Here is a 16699-nt window from a genome sequence, read left to right as displayed (position 1 = left end):
TAAGCATGTGTTTAGGCTCCTAGAGGGAACTTTAGCAGAGGGTTTGGCTCGTAGAGGACACTTTAACACGTATTTGGGCTCCTAGAGGGTACATTAGCACAAGTTTTGGTTTCTAGAGGACACTTTACCACGTGTTTGGGCTCCTAGAGGGAACTTTAGCACAAGTTTTGGTTTCTAGAGGGTACTCTAGCATGTCTGGCTCCTAGAGGGCACTTTAGCACACGATTTGGCTCCCAAGAGTTCACTTGAGCACACGATTTGGCTCCCAAGAGAGCAGTTTAGCACACAATTTGGCTTCCAAGTTTGCACTTTAGCACAAGTCTTGGATTCTAGAGGGAACTTAAGCATGTGTTTAGGCTCCTAGAGGGAACTTTAGCAGAGGGTTTGGCTCGTAGAGGACACTTTAACACGTGTTTGGGCTCCTAGAGGGCACATTAGCACAAGTTTTGGTTTCTAGAGGACACGTTACCACGTGTTTGGGCTCCTAGAGGGAACTTTAGCACAGGTTTTGGTTTCTAGAGGGTACTCTGGCATGTTTGGCTCCTAGAGGATACTTTAGCACACGTTTTGGCTCCCAAGAGTGCACTTTAGCACGTGTTTGGGCTCCAAGAGGGCACTTTAGCATGTGTTTGAACTCCTAAGAGAGCACTTTAGCAAGTGTTTGGGCTCCTAAAGATACCTTTAGCACAAGTTCTGTCCCCTAGAGCACACTTTAACACGTGTTTGGGCTCTTAGAGGAGACTGTAGCACGAGTTTTGATTTCTAGAGGGCATTTTACCACGTGGTTAGGCTTTTAGAGGGAACTTTAGCACAAGTCTTGGATTCTAGAGGGTACTCTAGGACTTGTTTAGGCTCCTAGAGGGAATTTTAGCACACGTTTTGGTTTCTAGAGGGTACTCTAGCATGTCTGGCTCCTAGAGGGCACTTTAGCACACCTTTTGGCTCCCAAGAGTGCCCTTTAGCACGTGTTTTGGCTCCTAGAGGGAACTTAAGCATGTGTTTAGGCTCCTAGAGGGCACTTTAGCACAGGGTTTGGCTCGTAGAGGAAACTTTAACACGTGTTTGGGCTCCTAGAGGGCACTTTAGCACAAGTTTTGGTTTCTAGAGGACACTTCACCACGTGTTTAGGCTCCTAAAGGGGACCGTAGCACGAGTTTTGATTTCTAGAGGGCATTTTACCACGTGGTTAGGCTCCTAGAGGGAACTTTAGCACAAGTCTTGGATTCTAGAGGGTACTCTAGCACTCGTTTAGGCTCCTAGAGGGAACTTTAGCTCAAGTTTTGGTTTCTAAAGGGTACTCTAGCATGGTGTTCGGCTCGTAGAGGACACTTTAACACGTGTTTGGGCTCGTAGAGGGCACTTTAGCACAAGTTTTGTTTTCTAGAGAGCACTTTAGCAAACGTTTTGGCTTCCAAGACGGCACTTTAGATCATGTTTTGGCTCCTAGAGGGCACTTTAGCACAGGGTTTAGACTCCTAAAGGGAACTTTAGGACAAGTCTTGGTTTTTAGAGGGCACTTTACCACGTAATTTGGCTCCTAGAGGGAACTTTAGCACAAGTTTTGGTTTCTAGAGGGTACTCTGGCATGTTTGGCTCCTAGAGGGCACTTAAGCACAAGTTCTGTCCCTTAGAGGACACTTTAACACGTGTTTGGGCTCCTAGAGGGAACTTTAGCACAAGTCTTGGATTCTAGAGGGTACTCTAGCACTTGTTTAGGCTCCTAGAGGGAACTTTAGCTCAAGTATTGGTTTCTAAAGGGTACTCTAGCATGGTGTTCGGCTCGTAGAGGACACTTTAGCACAAGTTTTGTTTTCTAGAGAGCACTTTAGCACACAATTTGGCTTCCAAGACGGCACTTTAGATCATGTTTTGGCTCCTAGAGGGCGCTTTAGCACGTGTTTAGACTCCTAAAGGGAACTTTAGCACAAGTCTTGGTTTTTAGAGGGCACTTTACCACGTAATTTGGCTCCTAGAGGGAACTTTAGCACAAGTTTTGGTTTCTAGAGGGTACTCTGGCATGTTTGGCTCCTAGAGGGCACTTAAGCACAAGTTCTGTCCCTTAGAGGACACTTTAACACGTGTTTGGGCTCCTAGAGGGAACTTTAGCACAAGTCTTGGTTTTTAGAGGGCACTTTACCACGTAATTTGGCTCCTAGAGGGCACTTTAGCACACGTTTTTGCTCCCAAGAGTGCACTTTAGCACGTATTTGGGCTCCAAGAGGGCACTTTAGCACTTGTTTGGGCTCCTAAGAGAGCACTTTAGCACTTGTTTGGGCTCCTAGAGGGAACTTTAGCAGAGGGTTTGGCTCGTAGAGGACACTTTAACACGTGTTTGGGCTCCTAGAGGGCACATTAGCACAAGTTTTGGTTTCTAGAGGACACTTTACCACGTGTTTGGGCTCCTAGAGGGAACTTTAGCACAAGTTTTGGTTTCTAGAGGGTACTCTAGCATGTCTGGCTCCTAGAGGGCACTTTAGCACACGATTTGGCTCCCAAGAGTTCACTTGAGCACATGATTTGGCTCCCAAGAGAGCAGTTTAGCACACGTTTTGGCTTCCAAGTTTGCACTTTAGCACACATTTTGGCTCCTAGAGGGAACTTAAGCATGTGTTTAGGTTCCTAGAGGGAACTTTAGCAGAGGGTTTGGCTCGTAGAGGACACTTTAACACGTGTTTGGGCTCCTAGAGGGCACATTAGCACACGTTTTGGTTTCTAGGGGACACGTTACCACGTGTTTGGGCTCCTAGAGGTAACTTTAGCACAGGTTTTGGTTTCTAGAGGGTACTCTGGCATGTTTGGCTCCTAGAGGATACTTTAGCACACGTTTTGGCTCCTAGAGGATACTTTAGCACACGTTTTGGCTTCTAGAGGACACTTTAGCACACAATTTGGCTTCCAAGTTTGCCCTTTAGCACGTGTTTTGGCTCCTAGAGGGAACTTAAGCATGTGTTTAGGCTCCTAGAGGGCACTTTAGCACAGGGTTTGGCTCGTAGAGGACACTTTAACACGTGTTTGGGCTCCTAGAGGGCATTTTTAGCACAAGTTTTGTTTTCTAGAGAACACTTTAGCAGACGTTTTGGCTTCCAAGAAGGCACTTTAGCACACGTTTTGGCTCCTAGAGGGCACTTAAGCACGTGTTTAGGCTCATTGAGGGCACTTTAGCACAAGTTATGTCCTCTAGAGAGCACTTAAGCACACGTTTTGGCTCCCAAGAGAGCCCTTTAGCAGACATTTTGGCTTCCAAGAAGGCACTTTAGCACACGTATTGGCTCCTAGAGAGCACTTTAGCACGTGTTTAGACTCCTAGAGGGATCTTAAGCACGTGTTAAGGCACCTAGAGGACAATTTAACACATGTTTGGGCTCCTAGAGGGCACTTTAGCACAAGTTTTGTCCCCTAGAGGTCACTTCAACACAAGTTTTGGTTTCTAGAGGGCACTTTATCATGTGTTTAGGCTCCTAGAGGGAACTTTAGAACAATTTTTGGTTTCTAGAGGGTACTCTAACACCTGTTGAGGCTCCTAGAGGGAACTTTAGAACACATTTTGGTTTCGAGAGGGTACTCTAGCATATCTGGCTCCTAGAGGGCACTTTAGCACACGTTTTGGCTCCCAAGAGTGCACTTTAGCAGATGTTTTGGCTTCCAAGACGACACTTTAGCACACGTTTTGGCTCCTAGAGAACACTTAAGCACGTGTTTAGGCTCATAGAGGGCACTTTAACACAGGGTTTGGCTCTTAGAGGACACTTTAAGATTCAAGATTCAAGATTCAAGAAGCTTTATTTATCCCGAGGGAAATTATTGTGCAACAGTTTCGATACAAAGGCGGAAAAGGATCAGAGTAACAATAAGCATAAACATAAATCAAATCAAAATAAAGCTAACGTCAGATAAATCAAGCAATGAACCAAGTGTGACAGAGTGCAACAGACGTCGTGGTTAAGCGTAGGTATATACAATATACAACAATACGCAGCGTGCAGTTTAGCAGCAGATTGAAATAAAATAAGTACAAACTAGATAAGTGAGAAGGAGCGATAAGTTATAAGTGTTAAAAATGTTAAAAATGTTCAAAATGTAGCAGCATGTCCTACAGAACTAAGTGACAGTATGGCACAGTGGAGTGTAGCAGCATTTCGTACTTCAGTCAGTTACAGTAAACCACAGTGAAATGTAGCAGCATGTCCTAAAGCACAGTAAGTGTATCAGCAGATAGTTACAGTAAACCATTAATAAATAAATAAAGTGATGTTGTGGTGATATAAAGTGACAGTGTAGTATAGCAGCATTACTTACTGAAGTAAGTGACAGTACAACTGAATAAAGTACAACTGAATAAAGTGGTGCAGTGATGCTATAAAGTGACAAAGTGACATTTTCAGGATACAGTGTCTCCACTGTTCCTTACCTGACCGGGGGGAGATGAATTATAAAGTTTGATGGCCGCCGGAAGAAAAGACTTCCTCCGGTGTTCAGTGTTACACCGTGGGAGAATGAGTCTATGGCTGAATGTGCTTCTGCTGGAGGTCAGCAGCTGGTGGAGAGGGTGAGAGTTATTGTCCAGGATGCTGTGCAGTTTAGACAGCATCCGCCTCTCAGACACCGCCACCAAAGAGTCCAGTTTGACCCCCAGGACGGAGCCAGCCTTCCTGATGATCTTACTGATCCTCTTTGCGTCTGCTGCCCTCAGTCTGCTGCCCCAGCACACAACAGCAAAGAAGATGGCACTGGCTACCACTGACTGGTAGAACATCCTCAGCATGGTGTTACAAACATTGAATGACCGGAGCCTCCTCAGGAAATAGAGACGACTCTGGCCCTTCTTGTAGACAGCCTCAGTGTTCTTGGAAGAGTCCAGTTTGTTGTCCAGGTATACTCCAAGATATTTGTAATCCTGGACAACATCCACAGTCACGCCGTTGATGGAGATTCAATTCAATTCAATTCAATTTTATTTATAGTGTCAAATCATAACAAAAGTTATCTCAGGACACTTTACAGAGTAGGTAAAGACCACACTCAATGACTTATTTATGATTTACATAGACCCAACAATTCCTCTGTAGAGTACAGTGGCAACGAAAACCTTCCCTATAACAGGCAGGAACGTCAGACAGACCCAGCTCTGTGGAGGACGGCCATCTGTCTTGACCGGTTGGGGAGGAAGAAAAGGAGAGAGAAAGAGAGAAAAGACACACAGATGGACAGAGAGAGACAGACACACTTCCAGAGATGCAAGCAAAGCCTAACAGTAACTATAATATTTAAAGTAATGTGAATATAACGTATATGTTAAGGCAGTTAATACAACAGAATAGTAGAAACAAGCACAGCTAAGGTGACAGAATATGAAAATGATAATAATTATGGTGGCAAACATGATCAATGATGAGTAGTGGCAATAGCAGCTACGATACAGCTACAAATTTTATAGTTTATTAAACTAGTGATAGTATATATGAGTAACAGTGACAATAGCAGCAGGAAGCGTCATGTAGGACCACGGCAGCAGGCACCACCACGATCAGCAGAGACCTGCGAGACGACAAAGCACAAACAGCTCCGGGGAAGAAGCTGAATCAGTAACATGCATTGATGGGACATGAATGATTCAGACAGAGAGGAGAGAAGCTCAGAGTATCAGGAAAAGTATCGCGTGAGATGGGTGTGGGGGCAGATTTACTCCTGCGGAAATCCACCACTAGCTCCTTAGTCTTGGTGGCGTTTAGAATCAGGTGATTAGCTGCACACCAGTCGACAAAGGAGTCCACAACGCCCCTGTACTCCTCCTCCTTCCCCTCACTGACACAGCCAACAATTGCAGAATCGTCAGCAAACTTCTGCAGGTGGCAGGACTCAGAGAGGAACTGAAAGTCTGAGGTGTACAGGGTGAACAGAAATGGGGAAAGAACAGTACCCTGTGGAGCTCCAGTGCTGCAGACCACGGTGTCAGACACTCCGTCCTGCAGTCTGACATACTGTGGTCGACCCGTCAAGTAATCCGTAATCCAGGAAACCAGGGGAGGGTCCACCTGCATCGCCGTCAGCTTCCGTCCCAGCAGAGCAGGCCGGATGGTGTTGAACGCACTTGAGAAGTCCATGAACAAGATTCTCACTGTGGTCCCCGCTCTGTCCAGGTGGGCGCAGGCACGGTTGAGCAGGAAGATGATAGCATCCTCCACTCCTAGTCTCTGCTGGTAGGCAAACTGTAGAGGGTCCAGTGATGAGCTGACCAGGGGCCGAAGAAGTGAAAGAACCAGCCTCTCCAGGGACTTCATCAGGTGCGATTTTAGCGCCACCGGTCTGTAGTCTTCTGAGGTGCTGGGACACACCTTCTTTGGTAATGGTACCAGGCAGGATGTCTTCCACAGCACAGGGACCTTCTCGAGACTCAGGCTGAGGTTGTAGATGTACTCCAGGACTCCACACAGCTGGATCGCACATGTTTTGAGGACCCTCGGGCTGACACCGTCGGGACCCGCTGCCTTGCCTGGGCAGAGTCTGCACAGCTCCTTCCTCACCTGCTCTGCAGTGAAGGTCTGTCTGCTGTGTGTGTTGGTGGGGGTGGAGAGAGGTGATGGCGGGGGGGAGGGGACAGGTAGGGCAAAATCAGGAAGGAATTGAGGGGGAGGTGTCAGCAGGGTTGGAGGTTTGGAGGTGGGTGGTTGTAGAGGAGCCGTGGGGAGGTGGTCCAGAGCCCTTTCATCAAATCTGTTGAAGAACAGATTAAGCTCATTGGCACGTTCAGTACCACCTCCTACCGTCTGGCTACCAGATGGTTTGTAGCCAGTGATGCTCCTCATGCCGCTCCACACGTCCTTTAAGTTGTTCTGCTGGAGTTTGTGCTCCAGCTTCCTCCTGTAGGTGTCTTTGCCCTGTTGGATCCTCTCTTTCAGCTCCCTCTGGACCTGCCTCATCTGCTCTCTGTCCCCCTCTCTGAAGGCCCTCTTCTTCGCATTCAGCAGGACCTTGATGTCTCTGGTGACCCACGGCTTGTTATTTGGGAAACAGAGTACAGTCTCTGTAGGAACAACGCTGTCCACACAGAAATTGATGTACCCTGTTATGCAGTCCGTGAGATCATCAAGGTCCTCCCCATGTGAATTACAGAGCAAATCCCAGTCTGTGAGTTCAAAGCAACCCTGTAAAGCTTCGTCAGTCTCCTGTGACCATCTCCTCACAGTCCTGGTGGTCACAGGAAGCCGCTGGACTTGGGGCTTATACAGGGGCTGCAGATGGATGAGGTTGTGATCTGATCTTCCAAGAGGAGGAAGGGCAGTGGAGCTGTAAGCCTCCTTAACATTAGCATACAGCAGGTCCAGTGTCTTGTTTTCCCTGGTGGGACAGTCCACAAACTGCTTGAAAGTGGGCAGTGTTGCAGCCAGAGTGATGTGGTTGAAGTCCCCAGATATTGCAATGAATGCGTCTGGGTGCCGTGTCTGAAGTCCCGCGACGACGGTGTGGATGACGTCACTCGCGCGCGCCGCGTTTGCAGTCGGAGGAATGTAAACAATCACGTGTGAAAACTCCCTCGGCAGGTAGTATGGCCGCAGACTCACGGCAAGCAGCTCAATGTCCGGGCTACACACACGCTCCTTTACAGTCACGTGTCCAGGATGACACCACTTGTTGTTAATAAGAATAGCAAGTCCCCCACCTTTCCTCTTGCCACTCTCACGGTGACTCCTGTCCGCCCGAACAGTCTGAAAGCCGTCCACAGTTACGTTCGAGTCCGGGATGTCCTCGTGGAGCCACGTCTCCGTGAAACACAGCACACTGCTCACGCGATACATCCACTGAGTCTTCACCAGGCCCGCCAGCTCGTCCATCTTGTTAGCCAGCGACCTCACGTTCCCCATGGTGATGGAAGGGAGAGATGGTTTATATCTCCTCTTCTTTTCCCGTTGTTTACGTCCAGCCTTACATCCCCTGTACTTTTTCCTCAGTTCTTTGGGGATTTCAGGCCTCTCCCGCATTAGCGCCGTTTGTGTTAGCGACAACAGCTGTTCACGGGTGTAAACAATGGAGCCGCCGCATTGTTGCGTCCAGACGGAGACGCAGTCGGCAAAAATAGTCCCAAGAATGAGACAAACGGACAAAAAACACGTAAGAAAGTTCACGAACATAGTTGGCTAAGGTTAGCACTACGACTTACAGGAAAAAGTACTTATAAAAAGAGAGTAAAATAAGATAAAATAGCATAAAAGTGCGGAAAGGAGAGGGAGCAACTGTTGCTGGCTGCCGCTTTACACAGCGCCGGAACTGTGTCTAACACGTGTCTGGGCTCCTGGAGGGCACTTTAGCACAAGTCTTGGTTTCTAGAGTGTACTCTAGCACTCGTTTAGGCTCCTAGAGAGAATTTTAGCACAAGTTTTGGTTTCTAGAGGGTACTCTAGCATGTCTGGCTCCTAGAGGGCACTTTAGCAAGTGTTTCGGCTCCTAAGAGAGCACTTTTGCACACGATTTGGCTCCCAAGAGAGCAATTAAGCATGTGTTTAGGCTCCTAGAGGGCACTTTAGCAAAGGGTTTGGCTCGTAGAAGACACTTTAACACTTGTTTGGACTCCTAGAGGGCACTTTAGCAAAGGGTTTGGCTCGTAGAAGACACTTTAACACTTGTTTGGACTCCTAGAGGGCACTTTAGCACAGGGTTTGGCTCGCAGAGGACACTTTAGCACGTGTTTGGGCTCCTAGAGGGCCCTTTAGCACAGGGTTTGGCTCGCAGAGGACACTTTAGCACGTGTTTGGGCTCCTAGAGGGCACTTTAGCACACGATTTGGCTTTCAAGACGACACTTTAGAACACGTTTTGGCTCCCAGAGGGCACTTCAGCAAGTGTTTAGGCTCCTAGAGGGAACTTTAGCACATTCTTTGGCTCCTAAGAGAGCACTTTAGCACACATTTTGGCTCCCAAGAGAGCACTTTAGCACATGTTTTGGCTCCTAGAGGGCACTTAAGTACGTGTTTAGGCTCCTAGAGTGCACTTGAGCACAGGTTTTGGCTCGTAGAGAACACTTTAACACGTGTTTGGGATCCTGGAGGGCACTTTAGCACAAGTTTTGTTTTCAAGAGGGCACTTTACCACGTGTTTAGGCTCCTAGAGGGAACTTTAGCACAAGTTTTGGTTTCTAGAGGGTTCTCTGGCATTTTTGGCTGCTAGAGGGCAATGTAGCATACGTTTTGGCTCCAAAGAGGATACTTTAGCACATGTTTTGTTTTCTAGAGAGCACTTTAGCACACATTCTGGATTCCAAGACGCCACTTTAGATCACGTTTTGGCTCCTAGAGGGCACTTTAGCACATGTTCAGACTCCTAGGGGGCACTTTAGAACAAGTTCTGTCCCCTAGAGGACACTAACACGTGTTTGGGCTCCTAGAGGAAACTGTAGCACGAGTTTTGGTTTCTAGAGGGAACTTTACCACGTGTTTAGGCTCCTAGAGGGAACTTTAGCACAAGTTTTGGTTTCTAGAGGGTACTCTAGCACGTGTTTAGGCTCCTAGAGGGAACTTTAGCACAAGTTTTGGTTTCTAGAGGGTACTCTAGCATGGTGTTTGGCTCGTAAAGGAAACTTTAACACGTGTTTGGGCTCGTAGAGGGCACTTTAGTACAAGTTTTGTTTTCTAGAGAGCACTTTAGCACACGTTTTGGCTTCCAAGACGGCACTTTAGATCACGTTTTGGCTCCTAGAGGGCACTTTAGAACGTGTTTAGACTCCTAGAGGGCACTTTAGCACAAGTTTTGGTTTCTAGAGGGTACTCTGGCATATTTGTCTCCTAGAGGGCACTTTAGAACACCTTTTGGCTCCAAAGAGGATACTTTATTACACGTTTTGGCTCCGTACAGGACAATTTAGCAAACGTTTTGTCTCCCAAGACTGCACTTTAGCACGTGTTTGAGCTCCAAAAGGGCACTTTAGCACGTGTATAGGCTCCTAGAGGGAACTTTAGCACAAGTTTTGGTTTCTAGAGGGTACTCTAGCATGTTTGGCTCCTAGAGAGCACTTTAGCACACGATTTGGCTCCGAAGAGAGCAGTTTAGCACACATTTAGGCTTCCAAGATGGCACTTTAGCACACATTTTGGCTCGTAGAGGGCACTTAAGCATGTGTTTAGGCTCCTAGAGAGCACTTTAGCACAGGGTTTGGCTCGTAGAGGACACTTTAACACGTGTTTGGGCTCCTAGAGGGCACTTTAGCACAGGGTTTGGCTCACATAGTACACTTTAGCACGTGTTTGGGCTACTAGAGGGCACTTTAGCACAAGTTTTTGTTTCTAAAGGGCACTTGAGCACACGTTTTGGCTTTCAAGATGGCACTTTATATCACGATTTGGCTCCTAGAGGGCACTTTAGCAATTGTTTAGGCTCCTAGAGGGAACTTTAGCAAAAGTTTTGGTCTCTAGAGGGTAATCTGGCATGTTTGGCTCCTAGAGGGCACTTTAGCAAACTTTTTGGCTCCAAAGAGGATACTTTAGCACAAGTTTTGGCTCCCAAGAGTGCATTTTAGCACGTGTGTGGGCTCCAAGAGGGCACTTTAGCACGTGTTTGGGCTCTTAAGAGAGCATGTTTGCACAGGGTTTGGCTCGTAGAGGACACTTTAACACGTGTTTGGGCTCCTTGAGGGCACTTTCGCACAGGGTTTGGCTTGTAGAGGAAACTTGAACACGTGTTTGGGCTCCTGGAGGGCACTTTAGCACAAGTTTTGGTTTCTAGAGGGCACTTTACCACGTGTTTAGGCTCCTAGAGGGCACTTTAGCACACGTTTTGGCTCCAAAGAGGATACTTTACCACACTTTTTGGCTCCCAAGACTGCACTTTAGCACGTGTTTGGCTCCAAGAGGGCACTTTAGCACGTGTTTAGGCTCCTAGAGGGAACTTTAGCACAAGTACTGGTTTCTAGAGGGTACTCTAGCATGGTGTTTGGCTAGTAGAGGACACTTTAACATTTGTTTAGGCTCTTAGAGGGCACTTTAGCACAAGTTTTGTTTTCTAGAGAGCACTTTAGCACACGTTTTGGCTACCAAGATGGCACTTTAGATCACGTTTTGGCTCCTAGAGGGCACTTTCGAACGTGTTTAGACTCCTAGAGAGCACTTTAGCACAAATTATGTCCCCTAGAGGACACTTTAACACAAGTTTTGGTTTCTAGAGAGCACTTTACCACGTGTTTAGGCTCCTAGAGGGCACTTTAGCACACGTTTTGGTTTCTAGAGGTTACTCTAGCATGTCTGGCTCCTAAAGGGCACTTTAGCACACGTTTTGGCTCCCAGGAGTGCACTATAACACGTGTTTGGGCTCCTAGAGGGCACTTTAGCACAAGTTTTGGTTTCTAGAGGGCACTTTAGCACACATTTTGGCTTCCAAGACGGCACTTTAGATCACGTTTTGGCTCCTAGAGGGCACTTTCGAACGTGTTTAGACTCCTAGAGAGCACTTTAGCACAAGTTCTGTCCCCTAGAGGACACTTTAACACGTGATTGGGCTCCTAGAGGACACTGTAGCACAAGTTTTGGTTTCTAGAGAGCACTTTGCCACGTGTTTAGGCTCCTAGAGGGCACTTTAGCACACGTTTTGGTTTCTAGAGGGTACTCTAGCATGTCTGGCTCCTAAAGGGCACTTTAGCACACGTTTTGGCTCCCAAGAGTGCACTATAACACGTGTTTGGGCTCCTAGAGGGCACTTTAGCACAAGTTTTGGTTTCTAGAGGGCACTTTAGCACACATTTTGGCTTCCAAAACGGCACTTTAGATCACGTTTTGGCTCCTAGAGGGCACTTTAGCACAGGTTTTGGCTCCCAAGACTGCACTTTAGCATGTGTTTGGGCCCCAAGAGGGCACTTAATCACATGTTTGGGCTCTTAAGAGAGCACTTTAGCATGTGTTTTGGCTCCTAGAGGGCACTTTAGCAGATGTTTTGGCTTCCAAGACGGCACTTTAGCACACGTTTTGGCTCCTAGAGGGCACTTTCGAACGTGTTTAGACTCCTAGAGAGCACTTTAGCACAAGTTCTGTCCCCTAGACGACACTTTAACACGTGTTTGGGCTCCTAGAGGACACTGTAGCACAAGTTTTGGTTTCTAGAGAGCACTTTACCACGTGTTTAGGCTCCTAGAGGGCACTTTAGCACACGTTTTGGTTTCTAGAGGGTACTCTAGCATGTCTGGCTCCTAAAGGGCACTTTAGCACACGTTTTGGCTCCCAGGAGTGCACTATAACATGTGTTTGGGCTCCTAGAGGGCACTTTAGCACAAGTTTTGGTTTCTAGAGGGCACTTTAGCACACATTTTGGCTTCCAAGACGGCACTTTAGATCACGTTTTGGCTCCTAGAGGGCACTTTCGAACGTGTTTAGACTCCTAGAGAGCACTTTAGCACAAGTTCTGTCCCCTAGAGGACACTTTAACACGTGTTTGGGCTCCTAGAGGACACTGTAGCACAAGTTTTGGTTTCTAGAGAGCACTTTTCCACGTGTTTAGGCTCCTAGAGGGCACTTTAGCACACGTTTTGGTTTATAGAGGGTACTCTAGCATGTCTGGCTCCTAAAGGGCACTTTAGCACACGTTTTGGCTCCCAAGAGTGCACTATAACATGTGTTTGGGCTCCTAGAGGGCACTTTAGCACACATTTTGGCTTCCAAAACGGCACTTTAGATCACATTTTGGCTCCTAGAGGGCACTTTAGCACAGGTTTTGGCTCCCAAGACTGCACTTTAGCATGTGTTTGGGCCCCAAGAGGGCACTTAATCACATGTTTGGGCTCTTAAGAGAGCACTTTAGCACGTGTTTTGGCTCCTAGAGGGCACTTTAGCAGATTTTTTGGCTTCCAAGACGGCACTTTAGCACACGTTTTGGCTCCTAGAGGGCACTTAAGCACGTTTTTAGGCTCCTAGAGGGCACTTTAGCACAGGGTTTGGCTCGTAGAAGACACTTCAACACCTGTTTAGGCTCCTAGAGGGCACTTCAGCACAGGGTTCGGCTCGTAGAGGATACTTTAACACGTGTTTGGGCTACTAGAGGACACTTTAGCACATGTTTGGGCTCCTAGAGCAGTGTTTTTCAACCTTTTTTGAGCCAAGGTACATTTTTTTCATTGAAAAAATCACGAGGCACACCACCAGCCAAACATGTTAAAAAATGATACTCTGTAGCCTATATTAACAATATAGTCATTCTCATCAAAGTGTCTTGAATAGGAATCAAATAAACACAAAGAATAAAGGACTTTATCATCATTTATATTTATATATGTCCACTTTAAAAATACAGCTTGAACATAATAAATGAAACAACAATGTGGTCTTAAAGGTAGTAGAAAAGGTCAAAGTGTTTTGCAAACTCTAATTCTGTCCAAAATCATAAATTACCAGGAATACAGAAATATAGTGCTTATTATGACAGAAGCAATAATATTTGGGAAAGATTTCACTGTTCTACACTGAGAAATATGAAGAGTTACATGTACAAAATGTCAATCTCAGTGTATTTTACTGACTCAGTGTGAAACCTGTGCCTGTTTGGATGAACAAAGAGCTGATATCCTGGCAGGAATTGAAGAAAGACACACACGAAGCTCTTCCTCAACAGCTCTCAGTCGCTCTCTGTTTTTAGTTTTGATGGCAGTCAGACTTGAGAAGCTCACCTCACACAGATATGTCGTGGCAAATGGGAGCAATGTCACAATAGCTTTGTTTGCCAGAATGGGGAACTCCTTGGCAGCAGTCAACCAAAAACTGTCCAAAGGTAGATCAGCAAAGCTTAGCTTCAGACCACGATTTTGTCTCAGTTCAGTTAGTTCCTCCTGCTCCTGCAAAGTCATGTCCTTTCCAAAAACTGCTGAGCTGTATGGCTCCCTAACCCAGTCAAGGCTATCAGTGTAGGCTGAAGAGAAATAAAATGACATCTTCTCCTGGAGAGTTTTCAGATGTTTACTAATGATCTCACACAGTGCAGCAGTTTGAACATCTTGCCATTTCTTGGTGAGTGGAAACATTTCAAGGTTGCCACTTTCCACATGTTGTTGCCAGAGGTGCACCTTTGAACGGAAGCCATTTATTTTATCCGTACGTGTGAGCAGGTTTTCATTCCGGCCTTGCATTCGTGTGTTCAGTTCATTCAGATGATGAAAAATATCCGCCAGATATGCCAGCCTTGCACATCACTCATCACTTGCAAGCAGTTTTGCGTAATCGGACCCCTCATTTGTCAGAAACACCTTGAGTTCCTCCAGCAGCTCATACACACGGGCCAGCACCTTGCCGCGCGACAACCATCGGACCTCCGTGTGAAACAACAAGGCTTTATGCTCCGCTCCCATTTCCTCACACAAAGACGCAAATATGCGGCTTTTCACAGGTCGTGTCTTTACAAAGTTTACAATGCCCACAACATCATCCAACACAGGGGCTAGTTCTGCTGGTAAAGTCTTGGCAACGAGGGCCTCACGGTGTAAGAAACAGTGCGTAACTATCACATCTGGGTTTGTTTCCTTCACTCTGCTAACGAAGCCTTTGGTGCGCCCGACCATGGCTGCGGCTCCATCAATGCTGACACCCGTGCAGTTTTCCTCCTTTTTCGAGATACTCTGATGTGACCCGAAAAATTTCCTCTCCCGTTGTTCTTTCTGGCAAAGCCTTGCAAAACAGAAAGTTTTCTCTGATTACGTCTCCATCCACAAAACGCACATTGGCCAAGAGTTGAGCATGTCCACTAATATCCGTGGACTTGTTAAGTTGCAGCGCAAATTTCTCACTGATACGAATCTTTTCCAAAACCACACTTTCGATGTCGGCAGACATGTCATCAATACGTCTGGCAATTGTCTTATCTGAGAGAGGGACTTTGGCTACTTCTTTAACCGCTTCAGGTCCCAGCATCTCATTTACAATGGCTTTGCAGGCGGGTAATATTAATGTCTCTGCCACAGTGTGGGACCGTTTGGATTTAGCTACAAGTTCAGCTACGTGGTAGCTAGCTTTAAGGGCTCTCTCATTTACCTTTGTGGTTTTTCTTATAAATGTTGCCTGCTTCTCCGTGTGTTCACGCAGGCGAACAAAATACTCCTTATTCTTGTTTTGAAGCGACGGGTGTTTCGTTTGGAGATGGCGTTTAAGCTTGCTTGGTACCATAGCACTGTTGGATAGCCTCTCGCCACACACCAAGCACAACGGGATCTGTGTCGTTGCATCCCCGGTGGAAGTAAATCCAAATGAAACATAACTCTCGCTGTATTGCCTCGAGCTCACCGTCTTTGCTTTCTTTCTTCCACTCATACTAGGGCCTTCTTCTGGGTCCGAATTTTGTCCAGGGCCCAGTTCGGAATTGGCATTTTTCCTCTTCAAAAACTTCTCCATCACTGTCACCGTAGTCTTGCTTACCCACAATGCTTTTACCGCCAGCGGTCACTTTCATGCCTCACTAATTCTCTTGTCTCAACGTACAATGCAATTCGCTACCTGCTGCCATCTAGTGTTATGGAAGAGTTTTACATGATTACGCTCTCAGTCACTACTGCAGCACGGACACTCGACAATGGTATATTATTTGCAGATAATAATTAATTTGTTTTCAAAATTTTTTTTTAGATCAATTAGGTGAAATTGGATAATTTCCCACGGCACACCTGACGATCTCTCACGGCACACTAGTGTGCCGCGGCACAGTTGTTGAAAAACACTGCCCTAGAAGACACTTTTACACGTGCTTAGGCTCCTAGAGGGAACTTTAGCACAGGTTTTAGTTTCTAGAGGGTACTCTAGCACGTGTTTAAGCTCCTAGAGGGAACTTTAGCACAAGTTTTGGCTGCTAAGAGAGCACCTTAGCACAAGTTTTGGCTCCCAAGAGAGCACTTTGACACACGTTTTGGCTTAAAAGATGCACTTTAGACACATTTTGGCTCCAATGAGGATACTTTGGCACACGTTTTTGCACCCAAGAGTGCACTTTAGCATGTGTTTTGGCTCCTAGAGGGCACTTTAGCACGTGTTTGGGCTCCTAAGAGAGCACTTTAGCACACAATTTGGCTTCCAATATGGCACTTTAGCAACTGTTTTGGCTCCTAGAGGGCACTTAAGCATGTGTTTAGGCTCCTAGAGGGCACTTTAGCAAAGGGTTTGGCTCATGAAGTAAACTTTAACACGTGTTTGGGCTCCTAGAGGGAACTTTAGCACAAGTTTTGGTTTCTAGAAGGTACTCTGGTATGTTTGGCTCCTAGAGGGCACTTATGCACACGTTAAGGCTCCAAAGAGGATACTTTAGCACATGTTTTGGCTCCCAAGACTGCACTTTAGCACGTGTTTGGGCTCCTAGAGGGAATTTTAGCACATACTTTGGCTCCTAAGAGAGCACTTTAGCACACGTTTTGGCTCCCAAGAGAGAACTCTAACAGATGTTTTGGCTTACAACACGGCACTTTAGCACACGTTTTGGCTCCTAGAGGGCACTTTAACACGTGTTTTGGCTCCTAAGAGAGCACTTTAGCACACGATTTGGCTCCCAAGAGAGCACTTTAGCACACGTTTTGGCTTCCAAGATGGCACTTTTGCACAAGTTTTGGTTTCTAGAGGGCACTTTAACATGGTTTAGGCTCCTAGAAGGCACTTTAGCACAGGATTTGGCTCGTAGAGGACACTTTAACACGTGTTTTGGCTCCTAGAGGGAACTTTAGCATAAGTTTAGGTTTCTAGAAGGTACTCTGGTATGTTTGGCTC

This window comes from Echiichthys vipera (genome assembly GCF_963691815.1).
Source record: "Echiichthys vipera genome assembly, chromosome: 23".
Lineage (NCBI taxonomy): Eukaryota > Metazoa > Chordata > Actinopteri > Perciformes > Trachinidae > Echiichthys > Echiichthys vipera.
Note: the sequence above shows the minus strand (reverse complement) of the source record.